The sequence below is a fragment of the Rhinolophus hipposideros genome (assembly GCF_964194185.1).
Source record: "Rhinolophus hipposideros genome assembly, chromosome: 22".
NCBI lineage: Eukaryota > Metazoa > Chordata > Mammalia > Chiroptera > Rhinolophidae > Rhinolophus > Rhinolophus hipposideros.
This window is the reverse complement of record NC_138068.1, coordinates 29,877,973-29,898,301: the sequence shown is the minus strand read 5'-3', so window position 1 is coordinate 29,898,301 and position 20,329 is coordinate 29,877,973. Positions and strand designations below refer to the sequence as shown.

At 37.6% G+C, this 20,329-nt stretch overlaps 1 protein-coding gene across 10 annotated transcripts in view; it reads right to left on the bottom strand.

The window, feature by feature from the left end:
* Positions 1–20,329, bottom strand: part of PLCB4 (phospholipase C beta 4) — a 402,352-nt gene that overhangs the window by 247,064 nt on the left and 134,959 nt on the right. For all 10 annotated transcript variants that reach the window (XM_081033465.1, XM_081033471.1, XM_081033468.1 and 7 more), the window contains one exon: positions 4,730–4,794. The gene's annotated coding sequence lies outside the window, so the exon portion shown is untranslated. The remainder of the gene's footprint in view (positions 1–4,729; positions 4,795–20,329) is intronic.

Below are 20,329 nucleotides of genomic sequence, written 5' to 3'. Positions count from 1 at the left end.
AAAGTTCATACAAGACTTGGTCTTATTTTCGGGGAAATACGCGTGTTTCTCCGAAAATAAGACCCAACCAGAAAATAAGCCCTAGCATGATTTTAATGTGTCTTTTAGAGCAAAAATCAATATAACACCCAGTCTTATTTTCAAGGAAACACGGTACATTTTTTCCTATTGCCCGAGACGCCCTCCTTTCCTCTTTAAAATCTTTCTACATTTTAAACTTCATTCAAGACCCACTTTCTTCCAAAAAGTAACCCTAGAATTCTGCACTTTGAAAAGTTATCAGTGACATCTTAGCTGTCAAACTCAATCATTTAAATCATCATAATTCATGCCAACAGGGTATTACATTCAGTAATGGCTCATCAAGGACAGACCAGCTCACTTTTTTTGGACAACAGTGCCACCTCATTTCTTTCCGAATAGGGTCACCAAGCTGGAAGATTCAGGAACAATGACAAAACATCTTATCTTATCAGAGTTTTTCTATCACATTCTGAAGTGCACTGTCCAAAACAGTGCCACTAGCCAAATGTGTCTTCTAAGTACTTGAAATATGGCTAGTCTGAATTGAGATTTGTTGTAAGTATAAAATATACACTAGATGAAAAATGTAAAAAAAAAAAAAGTAAAATCTCTTTAATAATGTTGAAATAATAATTAGGTATGTAAGCCTAAAGATAGTATTAAAATTAATTTCAACTGTGATATTGGACTTCCCAGCCTCCAGCACAGGCTGCTATAACAACCTTTTTCTTTTTATGTTTTTAATGAAGCTACAAGAAAATTTTAAATTGCACATGCTACTCACATGGTATTTCTATAGGATTGCACTTTTATGCTAGACTGAATTAAAGGTGCCCAAGGAAACACTATATATTTCCCTAAAAAGTTTGTGAAAAAACATGTTTTCAAAGGTAAAGGTGAAATATTAGGAAATAACATTTAAAAGGATGGTTAAAAGAGACAAGTTTGCAGAGATACAGAGGAAAAACTGAGGGTTGCTATATGGGAAGGGGGTAGGGATGAAGGAGAATGTGAGGGGATTAGAAAGCAGAATTGGTAACCACAAGATTGCCACGGGGATACGAAAGACAGTCTGGGGAATATAATCAATAATATTGTAAAGATTTTATAGGGTATCCGATGGACACTTGTCTTACTAGGGAGACCACCTCAGGGATGGTGTAGGTGCCTGATCACCGCACTGTACACCTGAAGCTGAAGCTGAATAATAATGAATGTCAACTATAATTTAATATATAGTCACAGGATGTGGAGTACAGCACAGGGAATAGAGTGTAACTGTAACAGCTATATGAGATTTCAGAGGGGTAGTAGATTGGGGCAGGGGGGTTATCACTATGTAAGGGGTATAAATGTCTAACTATTACATTGTTTTGTACACCTGAAACTAATAATAATAATAAAAAGAGATGAGTTTGAAAAAATAGTAGAATTAGTATGTATGCTTGAAACTGTTTGTATAATAGCAAGAATAATTGCCATTATACAATCAAACAATATTCTTGCCTCTTTTTTAGGGCACTAAAATCATCACCCATGATGACATTCATTTGAAGGAAAGATTTGAAATTTCAGATTTTATTTCGTTAACTCTAACATATGTAGAAATTCTACTCACTGAAAATTACCTAGGTGTCTCTCAAACTGCAAGATATTTGATGCGGTAACTCATTCCCTTCTCAAGGGAAGAAAATGAACTTACACAGCTTTTGAGAGTGCTTAACTTGCATCAGGAAATGGTGTAAGGAATGAAAATGTGCCTGTAGGAGTGAGGAAATTAGACAGCCTATGGCTAGTCAAAGCAGACACTCCAGTGTCCTGGGACCACTGGGTCTCTTTTAAAAGTCCTGTGTACCCACCTCCCAACTTTTGTGGGCTTTATTTCTAAGAGATGGCATCCACAAATTTCTTAAGAGGAACACTTTTCAATTGCTGGAGCTATTTCACATATAAATGCGCTCCCAAGGGCACAGCTCACCAGCTCACAGACAATGACCGATGCAGGAATGGGAAAGCCCACCTCCTTGCCCTGAGCAGAAGGAACAGACTCTCAGAAGCAATTATGCTCCAGAGCTCCCCGAGGGATCAGACTGAGTCAGGGACTTTGCTCAAATCATCCCCCCTTTTTGGCTTCTTCCCTTTCCCTTTTCTGCCCCAAGTCATTAGTTTCTCCTAGGAGCCCTGCCTCAATAAAACACTCATGCACAAATCCTCATCTCAGGTCTGCTCTCAGGGAGCTCAACCTGAGACTCTCGGCTTGCACAAATGGGCTATAAAGAAAACATGAAGCCAGATTATTGTTGCACCATGATAAGATCTTCAAGAACACTTCACAGTATAACTGCATTCTCCACAGTTTAATAAGAAGTAACTTTTTTCTCTAAAGATCATTGCAGTAGCCCTAGAATATAGGTCTTAGATCTAGAAAAACAATGCTAATGGTCAAACAACATATATATCTCCAGGTGTGCCAAACATCACGATAGTGTGTAAGGCTCCAAAGTAGAGATAAAAAGAGTTGTCAACATTACAGTTTGGTGAGCTTCATACTAGACACTAATGTTATAAATTGTGTACATAATATTTAATAAAAACAATTTAAAATCATTCAGATAGGAAGAAAGTGTTCCACAACATTAAATTTTTCAAGAGTAAATACATCTTCCAAACTGAAATACTAAGGAAAGAAGGTATCAAGGGTTGTTTTCTTTCTTTTCATGAAACTTGAAGATAGTCTTTGGTTTGATCAGAGTAATAAATTCTTCTTTACCAACAGTCATTCTGAAGCGAGAAATGTAAGGGTGAGGATAATTCACCCCCAAATTGCCTAACAGTGATAAAAAGTTAAGTTGAATGTAACATAAATAAGAAATAAAATACACCTTATGTTATTACAGTAATTAAAATACATTCTAAAAGTCTATTATATATGTAACAGTCAAAAAAAAAAAAGAAAAACAATTCAGAGCTACTGTACAGTGTACTGTTGGAATCATGGGGGAATAAAGCAGGTGTTCAAGACACAACCAGAAAAGTTCAGGTTCCTGGATCTAAATGTTTTCAATTTTGAGTATGCGCAGACATTATAAAAGCATCAGATTTCAGTTCAATTAAAAAAAAAAAAAACACCTCAAAATACAAGATCGCTAACAACTGAATGTTGCTAGAGTAGAACGTTTTTATTTTTAGGAGAGGATGGAGAGAAATATAGAAGAATACACTCTTTGAGAGGAGGGGAAGATTAACACAAGACATGACAATCAACAACCAGATGATATGTGAGAAACCAGGTCCAATCAGGTCCCATTAGCTGTGGGGATGGAAGCGAAGCCCACATACTGTTATCTGTCCCAGGACCCAATGGCATCCAAAGTCATTGTAAAATCAAATGCATGACATTTATGCCACTTAACATAGAGTAATTTCTTCATGGTACTTAAAATATTTAACAAACAACTTCTAAGCTCTGATTTGTTTGTGTGTAATTTCACTAAGCACACAATTCTTAATAGAAATCATTTAAATACAGCTGATGTAAAAGGACCTATTTTTAAGGATACTACAACTATTATGCAGAGAAAGTCCAGAAAAAAATGTAATAAAAAAGACTAAACACAGATGTCACATCTAACTGATTTACAGTCCCTAGAGAATTAGTCAGCTCTGCCCCCTCCCCCAGCTTCGGATTGCCTGCTAAAACATGGTTTATGAATCATCCTTGGGGAGCAGGAAAATATAGTGCACTTGACTAAAAATAGGTAGGAACATTCGATAATAAATCTACTTTCTTGATATTCTTGTGTCATCATTAAATACTGATCACTAAGAGAAGTGTGATTCTTTCCTCCCCTCGCAGAAAGGCCGGAAGAAAATCAGCCGTGGGCCCTGCCAGGAGATAATGGAGTGTCCGCCATGACATGCTCACGGCGAAGAAAAGAACATTGATTTTAAATGCCTGGGACCTGGAGTTCACCTATCAGGATGAACAGTATATTTGCTAGTTATCTTGTTCATGTGGTCACTATAAAATGACTGTTAAGTAAGAAATGATACATAGTCCACATTTTTTACTTACAACATCAATTAGAAAATAGAAATTTGATTAAGGGGTCAGACAAGGACAATCTCATATACTAAGATTCTGGCTCTAGCATAAAACATTGGCAAGTTATAGTTTAAAATAAAAAGAATTGGCCGTATAAAGATATTTCTGGTTCCCATTTTAGCATTTCTTCAAAGACTTGTAAAATGCAAGTTTAAAGGGATGGTAGAAGAATGTATTTACGTCATTCCACAGATATGAGCATAGTTGTGATTTTTCCTATCTCTGGGAATCTTCTTAAACAAATTCTGCACAGGGTTGAAATAAGTCATACATTTCTCCTCAAAAAGAACTTCAGAGAACAGTAACTTAAATAATATCTGATGCTTACTTACTAAATGCAGGTAATACTACCACAGATGGCAAGTAGAAAATTTAGTAAAATGTGAAGTGCCCAAGGTTGGTGGAATGAATAAACTCGAATCTAGAAAGTGCCACGGGATGAATGCTCCACCAAAGAAAGGCAAATGTCTATGAAACAGTTTTGAGAGGCATATTTCAGATGGGCTGACATCATCATGAATGAAGGGATTCATTTTACAGATTGAAAGTTCCAGAACCCCACAATTAGCAAATCTTTAGCACAGTGTGAAGAATACTCACCAGGCGGCTCTGGACCAACGGCACGTGATGTCCGCTCAGTCAGGCTCACAGCGCCGTCCTGACCTCTGTGAAGCAAGAAGACACAGACCAGAGAAAAATCAATGTAAAGGATTTTTAGAATTCTCATGGAAACAGCCCTTTGCACTTCAAAATCAGAGTCTACAATTTTTTAAAATAATACACCAGAAAAACACATTAACAAATTAGTGACATTAATATCAAAATGGACAACAAAGACATATAGTCATCAAATCAGAAATATTATTGCTACACTCAGCCTACAGGGTTTATACACTCTCTCTACTAAGCTGCTGATCTACAATTAAACCTCTTAATCTCTCAAAATAATTAAGCAGCAATTAAACAACAAGGCTATCTAAAATCTTCTAGAATTAAATAGAATGGTCTTTTCCTGATTACTAGCAAAATGCTCGTAGATGACCTGTAATTGTAAGAAACAATTTGCCCTTTCAAAAAAACAGTGTTGAAAAGGAAAGATTTACAATGGAACTGCATCTATCTACCAAAAGAGTCGTTTTTAATGTGTATTTTTGTTAACAAGTTGTTTATGTAGATTCTGGATCTGACACTGGATTTCTAGTTTGGTTGAAATTTAGATGTCAAGAGCTTTCCAAAATGGGGTGGGGGGTGAGAGAGTTCCAGGTGGTATCAGAAGTACATAAAGGTAAGAGGAAGGCCAATTGCATTTGGGAAGAAAGTAGAGGCAGAAAAACTGACAATCAAGACATGAGAAAGCTGTGTGTGTAAAATTTGAAGTGGGATTTTGTGAAGGTCATTATGTATGAAGATGTCTCGTGTAAAGGTCTCAGCCACACAATGTAAGACGATGCCATTAAAAAGAAAGAAGTGAACCTGGATCTGTATGGACAGATAATGGAAAAAAATTCTCAGGTCATAGTATTAATTTTTAAAAGCGCAAGTAGCGGTGCAGTAATATGTATACTATGATCCCATTGTGTTAAAACAAACCTCACTAATCTAAATGCACAGCTATGAATACTGTTATATGCAGAGAACATATCTGGGTAACAAGAAACCCTTGCATGTGGCTGCCTCTTAAAAACTGGTATTGAAAGGAGTTTAAAAAGGGCCTATGAATTTTAACATAACATTTAACCATTATGCGATATTTCACCATGCAACCTATTAAATTGAAAAAAGAATCCAATCCACCCCAAATTCTATTATAGAAAAAAATGTTCCATTTTAAATATATCGAATTAGAGAGTATATAGCATCAAGTACAGTTAGTTTACTGATTTGGTGAATATTTACTAAGACGTAGGCTCTAAATATGGATTGCATCATGTTTAATTCACATAAAAACTCTAAAATATATGTACTGTGATTTTTCCCATTTTGATAGGAGATAAAACTGAGAAGTTTGGTGACTTTTCAAGAATCACACGAAACTGGCATTCAAATGCAGGCAATCTGACCCATGTTTAGTCTTCATGGTATTGCCTCCTCCATGTCATTTACCATATTTTCAATATTACATTTATATTCATAATGATATATTAATATGAGACTGTAAGTTCCATGAAGACGGGATTATTTGTGTATTAGACACCATCATGTGTATCCCCAGTACCTATCATAGTGCCTAGCACATAGTAGGTACTCAATAAATCTGTGTTAAAGGGACAAATAACTAAGTGGCCTGCCTAGAGCTGGGAAGTTAAACTAGCAACTGTTTTATGTGTCTCAGGGCTGTGAAACAAGCTAAGTTCCCAAAAAGCTCATTGATTAACGACCCTGCCATACCATGCTCCTCATTTTGAGAAACTATTGTTGCCCAAGTCTTTCTGTAACTAAAGACTAAAAGACTGGACACACATGTTTTCCATTTCCTTCTCTCATTCTCTAGCGACTGTCCAGCATAAAGCCAATGCATTGTTCCGTCAACCTTTTTAATTCTGTCCATGGCTACGATATTGCAACATTTGGGAAACCCAATGTTGAAACACTTAACTACAGGGAAATGAAGCAGTATAAACTGTCATGAAGCACTTAGCTATTGGCAACTGACTTGGTGTTGTAGTAATATGTGAATCAAGACCTCAACCTACTAATGTTTTCATTCTTTTATAACTCTAGGTATTAAATGGAGTTTTTGTAAAGACGAGATTGGATGAGTGAGTGTAGGTGTCTGGTGTCTGTACATAAGTCTGTGTGAAACTGTGTGTGTTTATGTGTTCTTGTGCACATTTGGCCTTTCAAAAAAGGAAAGGTATTTTTCTATGGCCTAGAAGGAAACCTAATAAATAGATAAAATCCCCAAATCAAAAAATCCTATTAGAGCTGGTGTAAACAAAAGCTGTTTTTTTATTCAACAAAGGTGCCAAGACTATTCGATGAGGAAAGACAGTCGATTCAATAAGTAGTTGGGACAACTGGATAGCCACATGCAAAAGAATAAAGGTGGACTCCCTTCCTACCTCACACTACACACAAAAATTAGCTCAAAATGGATCACAGATCTAAATATAAGAGTTGAAACTGTAAAACTCTCAGGAGAAAATATAACAAAAAAAGTACAGTTGAGCCTTGAGCAACACAGGGTTTGGGGCGGTGACCACCCATACAGTGGAAAATCTGCATATAACTTAATCTGGCCCTCCACATAAGCAGATTCCTAACTTCAGAATGAAAATACAGTTTACCCTTGAACAATATGAGTTTGAAATGCGTGGCTCCTAAATCTGTGTTATTCAAGGATCAACAGTAAATCTTTGTGACCTTGGATTAGGCAATAGTTTCACAGACATCACACCAAAAGCACAAACAACACAAGAAAAAAATAGATAAATAGGACTTCATCAAATTAAACACTTTTTGCTTCAAAGGTCACCACTAAGAAAGTGAAAACAGCCCACAGAATGAGAGATGATTTTTTGCAAGTCATATATTTGCCAATGGACTTGTACCTAGAAAATGTTAAGAACTATTATAACCCAACAATGAAAAGACAAATAACCCAATACAAAAGGGGTAAATGACCTGAATAGACATTTCTCAAAAAACTAAAAAACCCATGAAGAGATAGATGGTCAACCATAAATAAAACACAAGTCAAAGCCACATGAGGTACTACTTCACACCCACTATGAAAACTATAATCAGAAGGCAGATTATAACAAGTATGGAGAATTTGGAGAAATTGGAACACTCATACATTGTTTGTTAGAATATAAAATGGTGCAGCCACTTAGGAAAACAGTCTGGCAGTTACTCAAATGGTTACACATGGAATTAAAATACAGCCCAGTAATTCTGTTCCTAGGTATGTACTCAAGAGAAAGAAAACATATGCTCATGCAAAAAATAGTGTATGTATTTTTTTCATAGTAGCAGCATTATTCATAATAGTCAAAAAGTGGAAACAATCCCAATGCCCATTAATTGATGAATGGATTAACAAAATTTGATATATCCATTATTCAGCAATAAAAAGAATGCAACGTGTTTACATGTGACAACACGGATGAACTTTTACAAAACCGTCATACTAAATGAAAGGAGCCAGTCACAAAAGACCACATATTGTATGATTTCCATGTATATGACATGTCCAGAACAGGCAAATCCAGAGACGGAGAGCAGATCAGTGCTTGTGTGAGGTTAGAGAAGCAGGGAAGACAGGCAGTGACTATTCCTGAGCAGTGGGATTTCTTGTTGGGGTGATGAAAATGTTCTGCGACTAGACTGTGCTAGTGATCGCAGAACTCTGTGAATACACTAACCACCATTAAATCATACATCTTAAGTGGGTGAATTTTACGCTTTGTAAATGACACTTCATTAAAGCAGTTATTTTTAAGGCTGCATTTCAGTGACTTTCCCAGTGAATATTATAATAGTTGACTTCTTCCAAAAATGACAAAACATTTATTCAAGCTCTTCAAGAAAACACAATGAGTGGTGAACATCTACGTTTTGTAAAAAGACTGAGTATTGTAATTCTTCATGGTTCCTTGTGATGGGAAATGCAGTGATAGTTTACCCTCTCCAGAGAAGAATGCATGCACAGAACTGCCTCCCAATCATAAAAAAGTACCAGCATCTTACTGCAATTGCAAACCAAGGGATCTGGTTGAAATGCAAATTCTGTTTGAGACAGGTCTGAGGTGGGACCAGAGACTGTGCACCTCTAACAAGCTCCCAAGTGACACTGATGCTGCTGGTTCCAGAGCACGCTCTGAGAAGCAAGCACGTAGGAGAAGGTCAAAAGCCTGGCAATCAGATAAGGCTGAGGGCAATCATTTACCAGCCTTAAATGGTGTGGTCTCAAGCAACTGATTTCACCTCTGAAGCGATCTCCTCACCTGTGAAATACAGGTGATGACGTTAGGAGCCAACTTAGACGTCTGGGTCAGGGTGAAATGAGATGAAAGATACAAGGCATGCAGGACAGTACCAGCCATACAGAAGGGCTCGATTCTCCCTTTGCTCTCTTTCATACTTAATGACTTCCAAAACAGTCCTTCAATGGAATTGTACGTTAAGAGGCAAATGGCTGAGCCAAAATTACACTGTCTTTGCCCAGATGGTAACACATCACAACATTAAATATAATTGGATCTTAGAAACACATTTCACCAATGCAATCACATTTGACATTTTCATATATTATATGAATATGTTTATGTCTCTTCAATGTCACTCAACAAATATTTATCGAGCATTCACTGTGTACTAGACACTGTGCTCAGCTCTGAGGATACGGCATTGAACAAAGCAAACAAAGCTCTGGGTCCTCACCAAGCTCACAGCCTCCAATTCTCTCAGTCCCCCAAACTGCTCACACATACTGTGTTTCCCTGAAAATAAGACCTAGCCAGACCATCAGCTCTAATGCGTCTTTTGGAGCAAAAATTAATATAAGACCCAGTCTTATTTTACTATAAGTAATTATTTTACTAATTTTACTACTAATAAAATAAGACCGGGTATCATATCATATCATATCATATCATATCATATCATATCATATCATATATCATATCATATAATACCAGTATAATATAATACCAGTATAATTATAATATAATATAATATTATACTATATTATAATAGAATACCGGGTCTTATATTAATTTTTGCTCCAAAAGACACATTAGAGCTGATGGTCCAGCTAGGTCTTATTTTCGGGGAAGCAGGGCACTCACTCACTGAAGGAGGCTGCTGTGGGCCTCATCTGGCCACATACATGTGTACATGTCCCCATGGTGATCTTATCAAGTTTAAGCTGGTATTAACATTTTTCAAATAGGAGATTTCATAGAAATCTCTGCAATCCTAGTTTCTCTTGGATATCTGGAAGATTCAGCAACTTAGTGCTGACCGAGAGTGCTGCAGATAAGCCACCCACAGCTGAGAGGCAGATGTCCCTTCAGAGAAGGCCTGAGCGCTCTAGTTCCTCACAGTCCCTACTCGCCCGATCAATTCCACCCAATAAACCCCTCACCTACGTTCTCCTACTTCCCCTTCCCCACCACTGAGGTAACGAGCCCTAAATGAAAGGCACAGTCATCAACACTTACAAGCACAGAAGGAAGCGGATTCCACCTTCCTATTCCATGCAGTTTTCCTTTACCATCGTGCAGTAAATAGGCAGAAGGAGAGCACTGTAACCATTCGTTTGCCCCTTCCTAAATCTAAAACTACCAGTTGGAGAAACTGCTCTAAACATGCCCGGAAACGTTACAGCTCCTGTATCTGTCACTTCTTGTGGCTAACTGGCTCTAAAATGCATTAACTGGGAGCTCTTCATAGGAGTTTATTACAAGTTTGTTTAATGGATTGTTTTTTCTCTAAATAATGGTGACGGCTTTGCAATTACCCATTGGCATTCTTTTTGCCTGGTTCCCTCATATATTGGTTTTCTATGGCTGCATAACAAACGGACACAAACTTCATGGCTTACAACACACACTTATTAGCTCAGAGTTATGTAGGTCAGAAGTCCAGGTACCATTGCTGGTTTATCTGTCCAGCATCTTACAAGGCTAAGATCAAGGTGTCTGCTAGGCTTCCCTCCATTCTGGAGGCTCCAAGGAATTATCTGCTTCCAAGCTCTGGCAGGTTATTTTCCAATTTCACTTCCTTCTGTCAAAGGGCTAAGGACCTCTCCTTGCTGGCTGGCAGCTGGGGCCTCCCTCAGGTCCTAGATTCCACCCATATTCCTTATCACATGGCCCCACAGTCCTCAAAGCTGACGATGGAGAATCTCCCTTGCAGAATCTCCCTCATGTGGAATCCCTTTTTTTCTTTGAATCTCTTTCTTTGGTCCTTTGTAGGGGATAAGCTGATTAGGACAGGCTCACTGAAGATCAGGTCTCCTTCTTAAAGTCAACAGTGCCATGCAACATAACCTAATCACGGGAGAGACATTTCATCACAGTCGCAGTCCTGGGAATATACAGGGTGTGGAATCTTTGGGCCGTCTTAGAGTTCTGCCTAGGACATCTAGGAATTGCTAGCATTCATTTGTCATCTACATGCATCTTTCTTCTCAGGCTGGGAGTTGAGGTCACGTCACAAGGAAAGCTAACTGGCAAGTAGAGAGGATATATGGAAGTTAAAACCAGAGTTTACTTGTCATAACTCTCTCACTCATCATTAGAGTAATTAGGATTCCATTATCTAACTCTAAGAATGCATGCTCTGTACCAATTTACAAACCTATGCAAGATGTTTCTCTCCTTCAACTTAAATGCAACTTTATAAAACAGGATGTCTAGAAAATGACATTCTAGAAGGAGAAGGAGGAGGAGAAAGAGATGAAAAATAACCACATCTATTACCTAGAAGGACAAAAAAAAAAAAAAAAAGTGTTTTTAAAGACAAATGTCCAAACAACACCATGGGCTGAAATTTTTTTAAATTACATTTTATTTTCTACAAGGTGTCAATCAATTTACATGCTTTTTCACTCCACTGACTTGGTTATTTGGAAGTTACATTGAGGTAATATATACATACTCACAATAATATTTAAAGGAAAAAAGGTAAAGATAATTCAAAGCATGCTTACCACATCCATAACTACATGGCATATTAGTCAAGATGTGTTTAACAGAAAAGAAAAATGAGACTGATTAAGAAATCTCCTGTCCAAAAAGGTTTGATTAGAGAGCAAAATAGTCTGACAGATTTGGAAGAAGCCAAGTAAATAATAACAATAATAATAATTCCTAATTAATGAAAAATTAGTATGTGCAGGTAAATACTCTCTGTGTTTTATGCATATTCATTCATTAAATCTCACCAAACTCTATAGGCAGAAACTTTTCACAGATGAGGACACTGAGGCACAGAATGGTTACATCACTTATCCAGAGCCACAAGGCAAGTTAGCAAAGGAGCATGACTTCAAACCCTGAGGATGGGCCTCAGGACCCTTCCTTTTAAGAACTGCATCAGCCTGTGCACCCATCTGTGCTTTCCCACTGTGAACTAGGGGCCCTTTCTCCACCTATTAAACAGTAGCAGGTGGTGGCCAAGTGAATATGCATCACACTCAAACAGATCTGGCTTGTGTCCAAGGCCACGGGGTGAGTGCAGGCGGCAGCCCCGCCAAAGGGTATGTTTCTATAATCTGTGTAAAGACACCCTAGGTCCCACAGCAGCTTTGTCCATGGAAGCCTATGAAGTCCTCTTCAACAAAACTCGAGGCATTCTTCTAAGCCCTATGTCTTTAGTTGGAAAGGGAGAGGAAAAACATAATTGATTCCTTCCTTCTCTTTGTTACCCCAGCCAAACCCTTTTTCAGTACGCTACATTTTGAAATTGAGAGATTATGCAAAAATGGGAACAAAGCAAAAGCGAACACTAGAAGCAGAGAAGAAAAAACACGGGTTCCCTTTCCTTTTGTAGAGGAGAAAGTGAGCCTTTCTTAGGTAGTAAGAAAGGACAAATCTGTCGTTCAATAACCTCAAACCTTTGCCATCAATTGCACCCAGCCAAATCAGGGGCAGCATGGCACCAGGTACCACCAGCCACCAGCAGCACAGACCTCAAGAGACCCCTGCTCAGCAGTTGTAGCAATAGGATCACGGGAGGCAGACCCGGGATGGGAACACAGTATTATATCCTGACACTTGCGTTAAAGGCAGCCTTGCTTTCAATGACTCATTCCCACAACTAGGTTGGACGAGCCCACATGTCAGGAAGCATCTACTCAGTGATTTTTCCTGGTACTTGCAAGGCATGACCAAGGACTGTGAGCGTGACAGGCCGCTGAGTGAGAAGGTAGAGACTAGAACTGGAATCAGTCCTCTTTAGTTCTTCCATGGCTCCATCTCAGCTCCGGTGTCTTCGTGGTCACACAGCAGAAATTACAGAAATGTACATTTATTTTGTCAGAGAAACCTCCCCTTAATCTGATGTTTTGTGGCATTGCTTGTTTTGGGTCGTGGTTTTCACCAAGTTTTATTCAAATTGCTCACGCTATATACTTTGACTTAAGATTGCCATGCACTTCAGCCAGATCACTCAAATCTGTGTGAGATCAGACATAACCCGCAAGGTCCTTGGCTGCCTGTGGTGGGCAGGGATCCCTCAGAACGTTCAAGCAGGGTCTCAGTTTCAGAAACTTGGAGATATGCCAATCCAGGTAATTATTCTCGGTCTACCTAATTTCCCCAGGCAGTTTTAATTGAAAATGGTTTTACCCTGTACCTCAGTTCTAATCTGCCCTTGTCCCTGTGTCCTGCTTCTTCCCTCCATCATAAGCTAACTGAGCTGGTTTCTTTTTGAAGCTTAAGTTGAAAAAAAGTTTCTGAATCTCCCAAGGGGGAAAATATCAGATAAATATGAGCCATTTAATTAGTCTCAAACCAGGGTTCTGAATACCACTGGCAGCAGTTGCAAGGTACCCCTCCTTGCTGCCCAACCTTACGAAAAGTTTCTTTTGTAGATAGAAACACAAAGATTTTCTTACTGAAAAACTAACCAAAAAGGGGGGGGGGGGGTAATTAGAAGGATATCAAGATGATTTTACTCTCCTGAAATGATTTTTAAAAGGTACTGTTCCCTTGTTCATTCCCAAATAAAATGATCTCGAGTTAGCAGAACAAAATGCACCACTTAACAAAGGAATGCCTGAAATTCAATGAAAATGCAACAGAAATATGCTTATTGATTATTCCCAACAAACATGCATTTAAACCAGTACTGTCCAAAAGAATTACAATGAAAGCCACAAATGTGAGTTACATAGGGAATTTAAAACTTCCTAGTAGCACCACTAAAAAGGTAAAAAGAACTATTTTTTAATTAAATTTATTGGGGTGACAATGGTTAGTCAAATTACATAGGTTTCAAGTATTCAATTCTGTAATACATCATCTATGTATCACATGTGTGCTCACCACCCAGAGTCAGTTTTCCTTCCATCACCATATATTTGACCCCTTTTACCCTCTTCTACCTCCCCCTACCCCCTTACACTCTGGTAATCACTAAACTGTTGTCTGTGTCTATGAGTTTTTGTTTCTTTGTTTGTTTTGTTCCTTTGTTGTAGGACATGGAAACAACCAAAGTGTCCTTCCATAGATAATTGGATAAAGAAGATATGGTATATATACACAATGGAACACTATTCTGCCATAAGAAAAGACCATATACTGCCATTTGCAACAAGATGGATCGATTGTGAGATTATTATGCTGAGTGAAATAAGTCAGACAGAAAAAGTTGAGAACCACATGACTTCACTAATAAAACTGAGAGCAACAAAAGTAGAAAACTACTGGTAACAACTTGGAAGGACCTCAAGGGAATTTTGAGGAGTGGAAAGAGCTCATCTCAAAAGGTTACACACTATATGATCCCATTTACACGACATTCTTGAAATGACAAATGCATACAGATGGAGAACAGATTACTGATTCCCAGGAGTTAGGGAGCAGCGGAGGGAGGGAGGTGGCTGTGGCTATAGAAGTGTAGTACAGGGGATTCTTGGGATGGACTTCTGCATGTTGACTGTGGGGTGGTTATAAGAATCTACACAGGTGATTCCATTGCACAGAACTAAACACACACATACACAAACAAACACACGAGTGGGTATAAAACTGGTAAAATCTGAGAAAAGTCAGTGAATTGTATCCACGTCAATTTCATGGTTATGATATTATACCAAGGTTTATAAAATGGTACCAGTGGATGGTAAAAATGGTATAAAATGGATAAAGGGATCTCCCTGTATTATATTTTACAACTGCGTGTGACTCTACAGCAATCTGAAAATTAAAAATAAAAAAGTTCATTTAAGTTTAATAATATATTTAACCTAGTATATACAGAATTTTCTCATATAATCATTGTACATATATAATCAATATAAAATTATATGTGTATATATATTTTATGTATACATATATATTTATTTATAATATACACATACTTTTTTCATTCTGTCTTTGGAATCCAGTGTGTAGTTGCACGTACAGCATATTTCAATTTAAACTAGCCGCATGTAAGTGTTCAATGGCCACGTAGGGCTGAGGCTCCCAGTATTGGGCAGCAAAAATACTTGAAACTAAGTCTAATATCCATTTCCCAATCCCCTTCAATAGCACATTCTCTCTAACACGAAACACCGTTGCTTTCTGGAAGTCTCTTACAGAGCAGCTTCGTAATAAAATCCTTTGAGCTTAGACAGTCAATGGAAAATATGATCTGACCAGGAGAGAAAATTTCATCAGTGGTACCAACCAAATCTGTTTTGGACCACAGTTCTAAGAGAAAAATTAATAACTAATCCCTATTAAAAAGACTTCTAGTACCTTCTAAGGAATAAAAGTAAGAGGAGTTTCAAGAGATGTATAGTATTTTGAACTTTTATAATTGTTTTCTTCCCCCCCCACCCCCGCTCTTTTTGCTTTTCTATTTCCCTATGGTGATCAGACGTAGAATTACTAAAATAAAAAGGCTTGTTTTAGAGGGGTTGCTCTTCAGAGCCATGAAACTGTCAGACTCAATTTTCCTCTACAGTCATGGAGGAAAAAGAAACAAGTGATAAGTGTGTGATGGCCGCTTTGAAAAAATACATAAAATGAGGACAAACGTCTTGGGACTCTGAAAAGTAAAGCAGGGAGCAGATCTGGTTCTCAGACCAGGTCTGACAAGAAGCCCAGGGCTCAATCTCAGAAGACCAGAGCAATCTCCATCCCCCACAGGAAGTGAGAAAGAGATAGGAGATGAGAAAACTCTATCCCCAAATAGAGCCTTAGGGAGTATAAAGAGAGCGGGGGTTTTGGAATGAAAGAGATCTGTCTCTGAGAATACAGTCAATTAACCTCTCTAGGACCTAGTTTCCTTGTTTGTAAAGCAGCAAAATTATCTACCTTACTCATTGTTGTGAACTTAAATGGAATAATACACCAGAAGTGCCTATCGCATTCCGGCAATCCAGAGTGGGTGTTCAATTACAGTTCTCTCCCACTCCTTTATTTCTGCACTCGAATAACTACACATATAGGAAAAATGATCCATACAAATTAAACTAAGAATAGTAACATTAGACACTCAACAGCTACTGTTCTGGAGTAATGCCAGAGAGAAAAACATTTTATTTTAATCTGTTGTGACTCGCTTCTAATCTGATGGTAAAAAGCTGGTTTCATGATCAATCTAGATTTATAGCACTCTTGAGACAGCTGTACAAATGCAGGTGAAGGCCCCTAAATAGTCTAGAAACGTGGAAACAGGGTTGGTGTCACGAGAGAATCCTGACTTCAAGAACCTTTACAAATTCGCATTCTTCGTAAACATAAATATATCTTCGAGAATAGAAGAAGGAGTATGTTACATATTATAAGAAGCAATCAATGCTTGAAGTTCTCTTTCTATGAATTACATAACTTTGATAGTGGTATGTATGTTTGTCAGATATTTTCTGGCCATAAACAACCGGTCAACCATCTGTTTCTATGATGAATTATATCATGCACCCACTGGGGCTCAATAGAGTGGGATACAGCAAATAACTTGGTTTTAATTGATGGAACTTTGCAAACTCTTCAACGCCCAGAACTGCTGATGCCAGGTCCCTGAGATGGGTACCGTACTGAACAGAAGGGCTCCAAATGCACAGCCTGGAGTCATTTATATGGAAACGGCCTGCTCTGATTCTGCTTACTGTTCACTTTTATTTGGTTTTCTGAAGAAACTAAAGCAGCCAATTTATTTACAACTCTAACATGAGGGACAAGTCCCCAGTCTTTGTCAGCACTACCACCACCTGTGCTAGGTTAGTCAGCTGGGAATGTCCCCCTGAGGATATGGAACAGCTTCTGGGAAAATATGGGACAGTTTTCTATCATTGCTACTTCTGACATCAGAGTCAAAGTCCATCAAGCTACGAGTACTATCTGAAGCAGGACAAGGTCCCTGTAGGAAACATAGCAAATTAAGTAAATGAAATGAGGAACTAAGACTGGGATATATATACCCACCTAGGACATTTCGGCTTCATTAATGCCTGGACTCAGAGGCACAGCTCATAGAACTATACACCAAGAAAGAGTGACTTTAACTGTATGTGAATAAAAAATAATAAAAACAGGCAATTTTCTTAAATTAATTTTTGAGAAAATTCCATTTTTATTATTTTTTATTCACATACAGTTAAATTCACTCTTTCTTGGTGTCTAGTTCTGTGTTTTGACAAATGCAAACAAATACACCACACAATCAAGATATAAAACAGTTTCATTACCCCCAAAACCTTCTCATGCTGCTCCTTTGTAGTCAGCCCCTCCTTCCAATCCCACGAAAACACTGATCTGTTTTCTGTTCCTGTAATATTGCCCTAAGTGTACGGAGGCCTCGTACATTATATAACTTTGTGAGTCTGACTCTGGCTTCTTTCACTTAGCGTAATACGTTTTGTGATCTAGCCATATTGCTGTACTCATCAATAATTCATTCCTTTTAACTGCTAACCAGTATTCCATTGTATGGATGTACCATTGTTTATTTTTCATTTCCCAGTTGAAGGACATCTGCGTTGTTTCTAGTTTCTGATTATAAACATTACTGTACAGATTTTGGTGTGAACATAAGTTCTCATTTCACTTAGGTAAATACCCAGGAGTAGGATTGCTGAGTGATATATTAATTGTATGTTTCACACTATAAGAAACTGTCAAACTCTCTTCCAAAGATGGCTACACCATTTTGCATTTTCAACAGCAATGAATGAGAATCCCAGTTGCTCTGCATCTTCACCCACTGGAACGATCAGGATTTTTATTATTATTATTATTATTATTAGCCATTCTAATGGGTGTATGGTGACAGCTTCTTGTGATTTTAAAATTATGAATCTTCAAGATTTATCAGATTTTAGAGCAACACATATTTCTCTATCTTTAAGTTGGTAAGACACTATCTTTCTTTTGGAGATACTACCACAAGTCCAGACAGTTAAGTAAATTCAGTTATAACATGTTGAAGATCTCCTGGTTCCCAAAAAAATGTTCCTTCTACAAGTTTGCATGTAATATATCTAATACCTATAAATCATACTAACACATCAATAATAATAATAATAATACAGTTCCATTTAACAATAGGAAATAATTAATAATTTTTCTTAGTGTAAGAATCACAAATTCTTGATAATTTAAACATGCATATATACTATATACATACATGTATTTCATCATAAAAGGCAGTTTGTCAAGCACATTGACAGTTTAAATTTGACCCAAAGGGAAGAGTATCTAATATTTTTAAATAATTATACTCAAAATTATGCCAGTAATAGTACATATTTATATAAATTAATGATCTGATTATAAATTCATGAACTACTCCAAGGAAGAGCTCCATTTTTCAACAATTTATTGACTGTTCTGTTACTGTTCGTACTTTACATTACGAAAACTAAATATATGGTATAGAATTTGTACCATGTCTAAGTTTTATCACTCTGTTGTAATATTTACCTATCTTCTGCTGCTAAGGATACTTTTATGAGTCCCTTATCTATTTGCATAGATAGAACAGGAAATTAAATGTCTTCCATGAAAAATCCTTGTCTCACTCATTCAACAAATATTTATTGCATTTTTCAGCAAGCTGGAAGGAAGGGGTTTCTGTTTTAGATAGTTTCAGGAGGGGTGGCCTCAATGAAGCGACATATGAGCAAAGACCTGAGGGAAGTGAGGGAATATGCCTTGTGAAGATCTGGAAGAAGAGGAATCCAGGAAGAGGGCAGAACAAGTGCAAAATCCCTGAGGGGAGCACTTATTCTACAGGGTTGACGAGACTGATGTGGTTGGAGCACAGTGGAGTGGGCCAGGGGGACACTAAAAGATGAAATCTAAAAAAAGGAGTCAGATCACACAAAGACTCTGACTGAATCTCATGCTCGGTTATATGGGAAGCAATCTGAGCATTTTAAGTAGCAGTTACAAAGCCCAACCTAAGTTTTAAAAGAATACTTTGCTATTTGGGGAACCAAGTGTAGCAGGGCAAGAGTGACGCAGAGAATCCAATTCAAGGCTATATGACAAGAGTTCAAATGAGTGATGACAATCGCTTGATGGATGCTGGTAACAGTTGACTTGGGAAAAGTGGTCAGGTTCAGCACAGATTTTGAATATAGAAGCAACAGAATTGGCTGATGGATTGCAACGCGGAATGTTAGAAAAAGAAATGATGTCAAAGTTGAAAACTAGCATCATTAAGGTTACAGAAACAAAATCACTTAGTCTGAACAACAATGAATAGTTTCATTTCAACAAAGATCTTTAAGAAACTGAAACAGAGTAACTGTACTGACTGTCTGGCATCCAATGTTTGAGAGTCAGGAGTGCCGGTAGGAAACTGAGACTGCCATGTTCAATATCTAACTTTTGAAACACTTGCTGCCAACTGTCACTCAGGGAAAGTCACTGAAAATTCTGAATAAAGATCAATATCAGAATATCATTCTTTCTCTTCTGCCCTTAATGACTTTCATGTAACATATTCCCTATCAGCTATTGTAGCTGTTTGATGGGAATTATCCAGATGAATGGACTGACAAGAGATAAACAAGATGATTAAAATGTAAATAGATGAAGATTAATGCAGTAGAGTGCCGGTGAACCAACATGCAGGAAGAGATAAGCCTCAAACAGTAAATTATAATTTCAGAAGTTTCATGTACTATGTTGATTGTCTGTAATAGTAAAAATCTGGATGAACTAGGGTTTAGAATAGAATTTTTTTTTCATTTCTCTCAAAAGTTAAGAATGCTGTCAAGATGAAAACCATTTGTTATAAAGATAATCTAATATTTCAAGACTGAGAAGAATAATTTTAAAGAAATTCAAGATGGTTTTGAAGGACTAGAGAGACTGAAATTGTAAATAGCATGAAACAACTTTCCCCTAGATTTCAGTGTCCCCACCATCTAAGATCCATGGGTGAGAGAAGCAGTCAATGCTATGCTGACATATTTCTCAGGACTCCATCAGAGATGGTGATATTGAAAAGGGTAATTTGGAACCAAGTCCTCAACATATTGTCCTTTCAGATTATTCTCATTACTTTACATGGTGTTTCTACACCTTG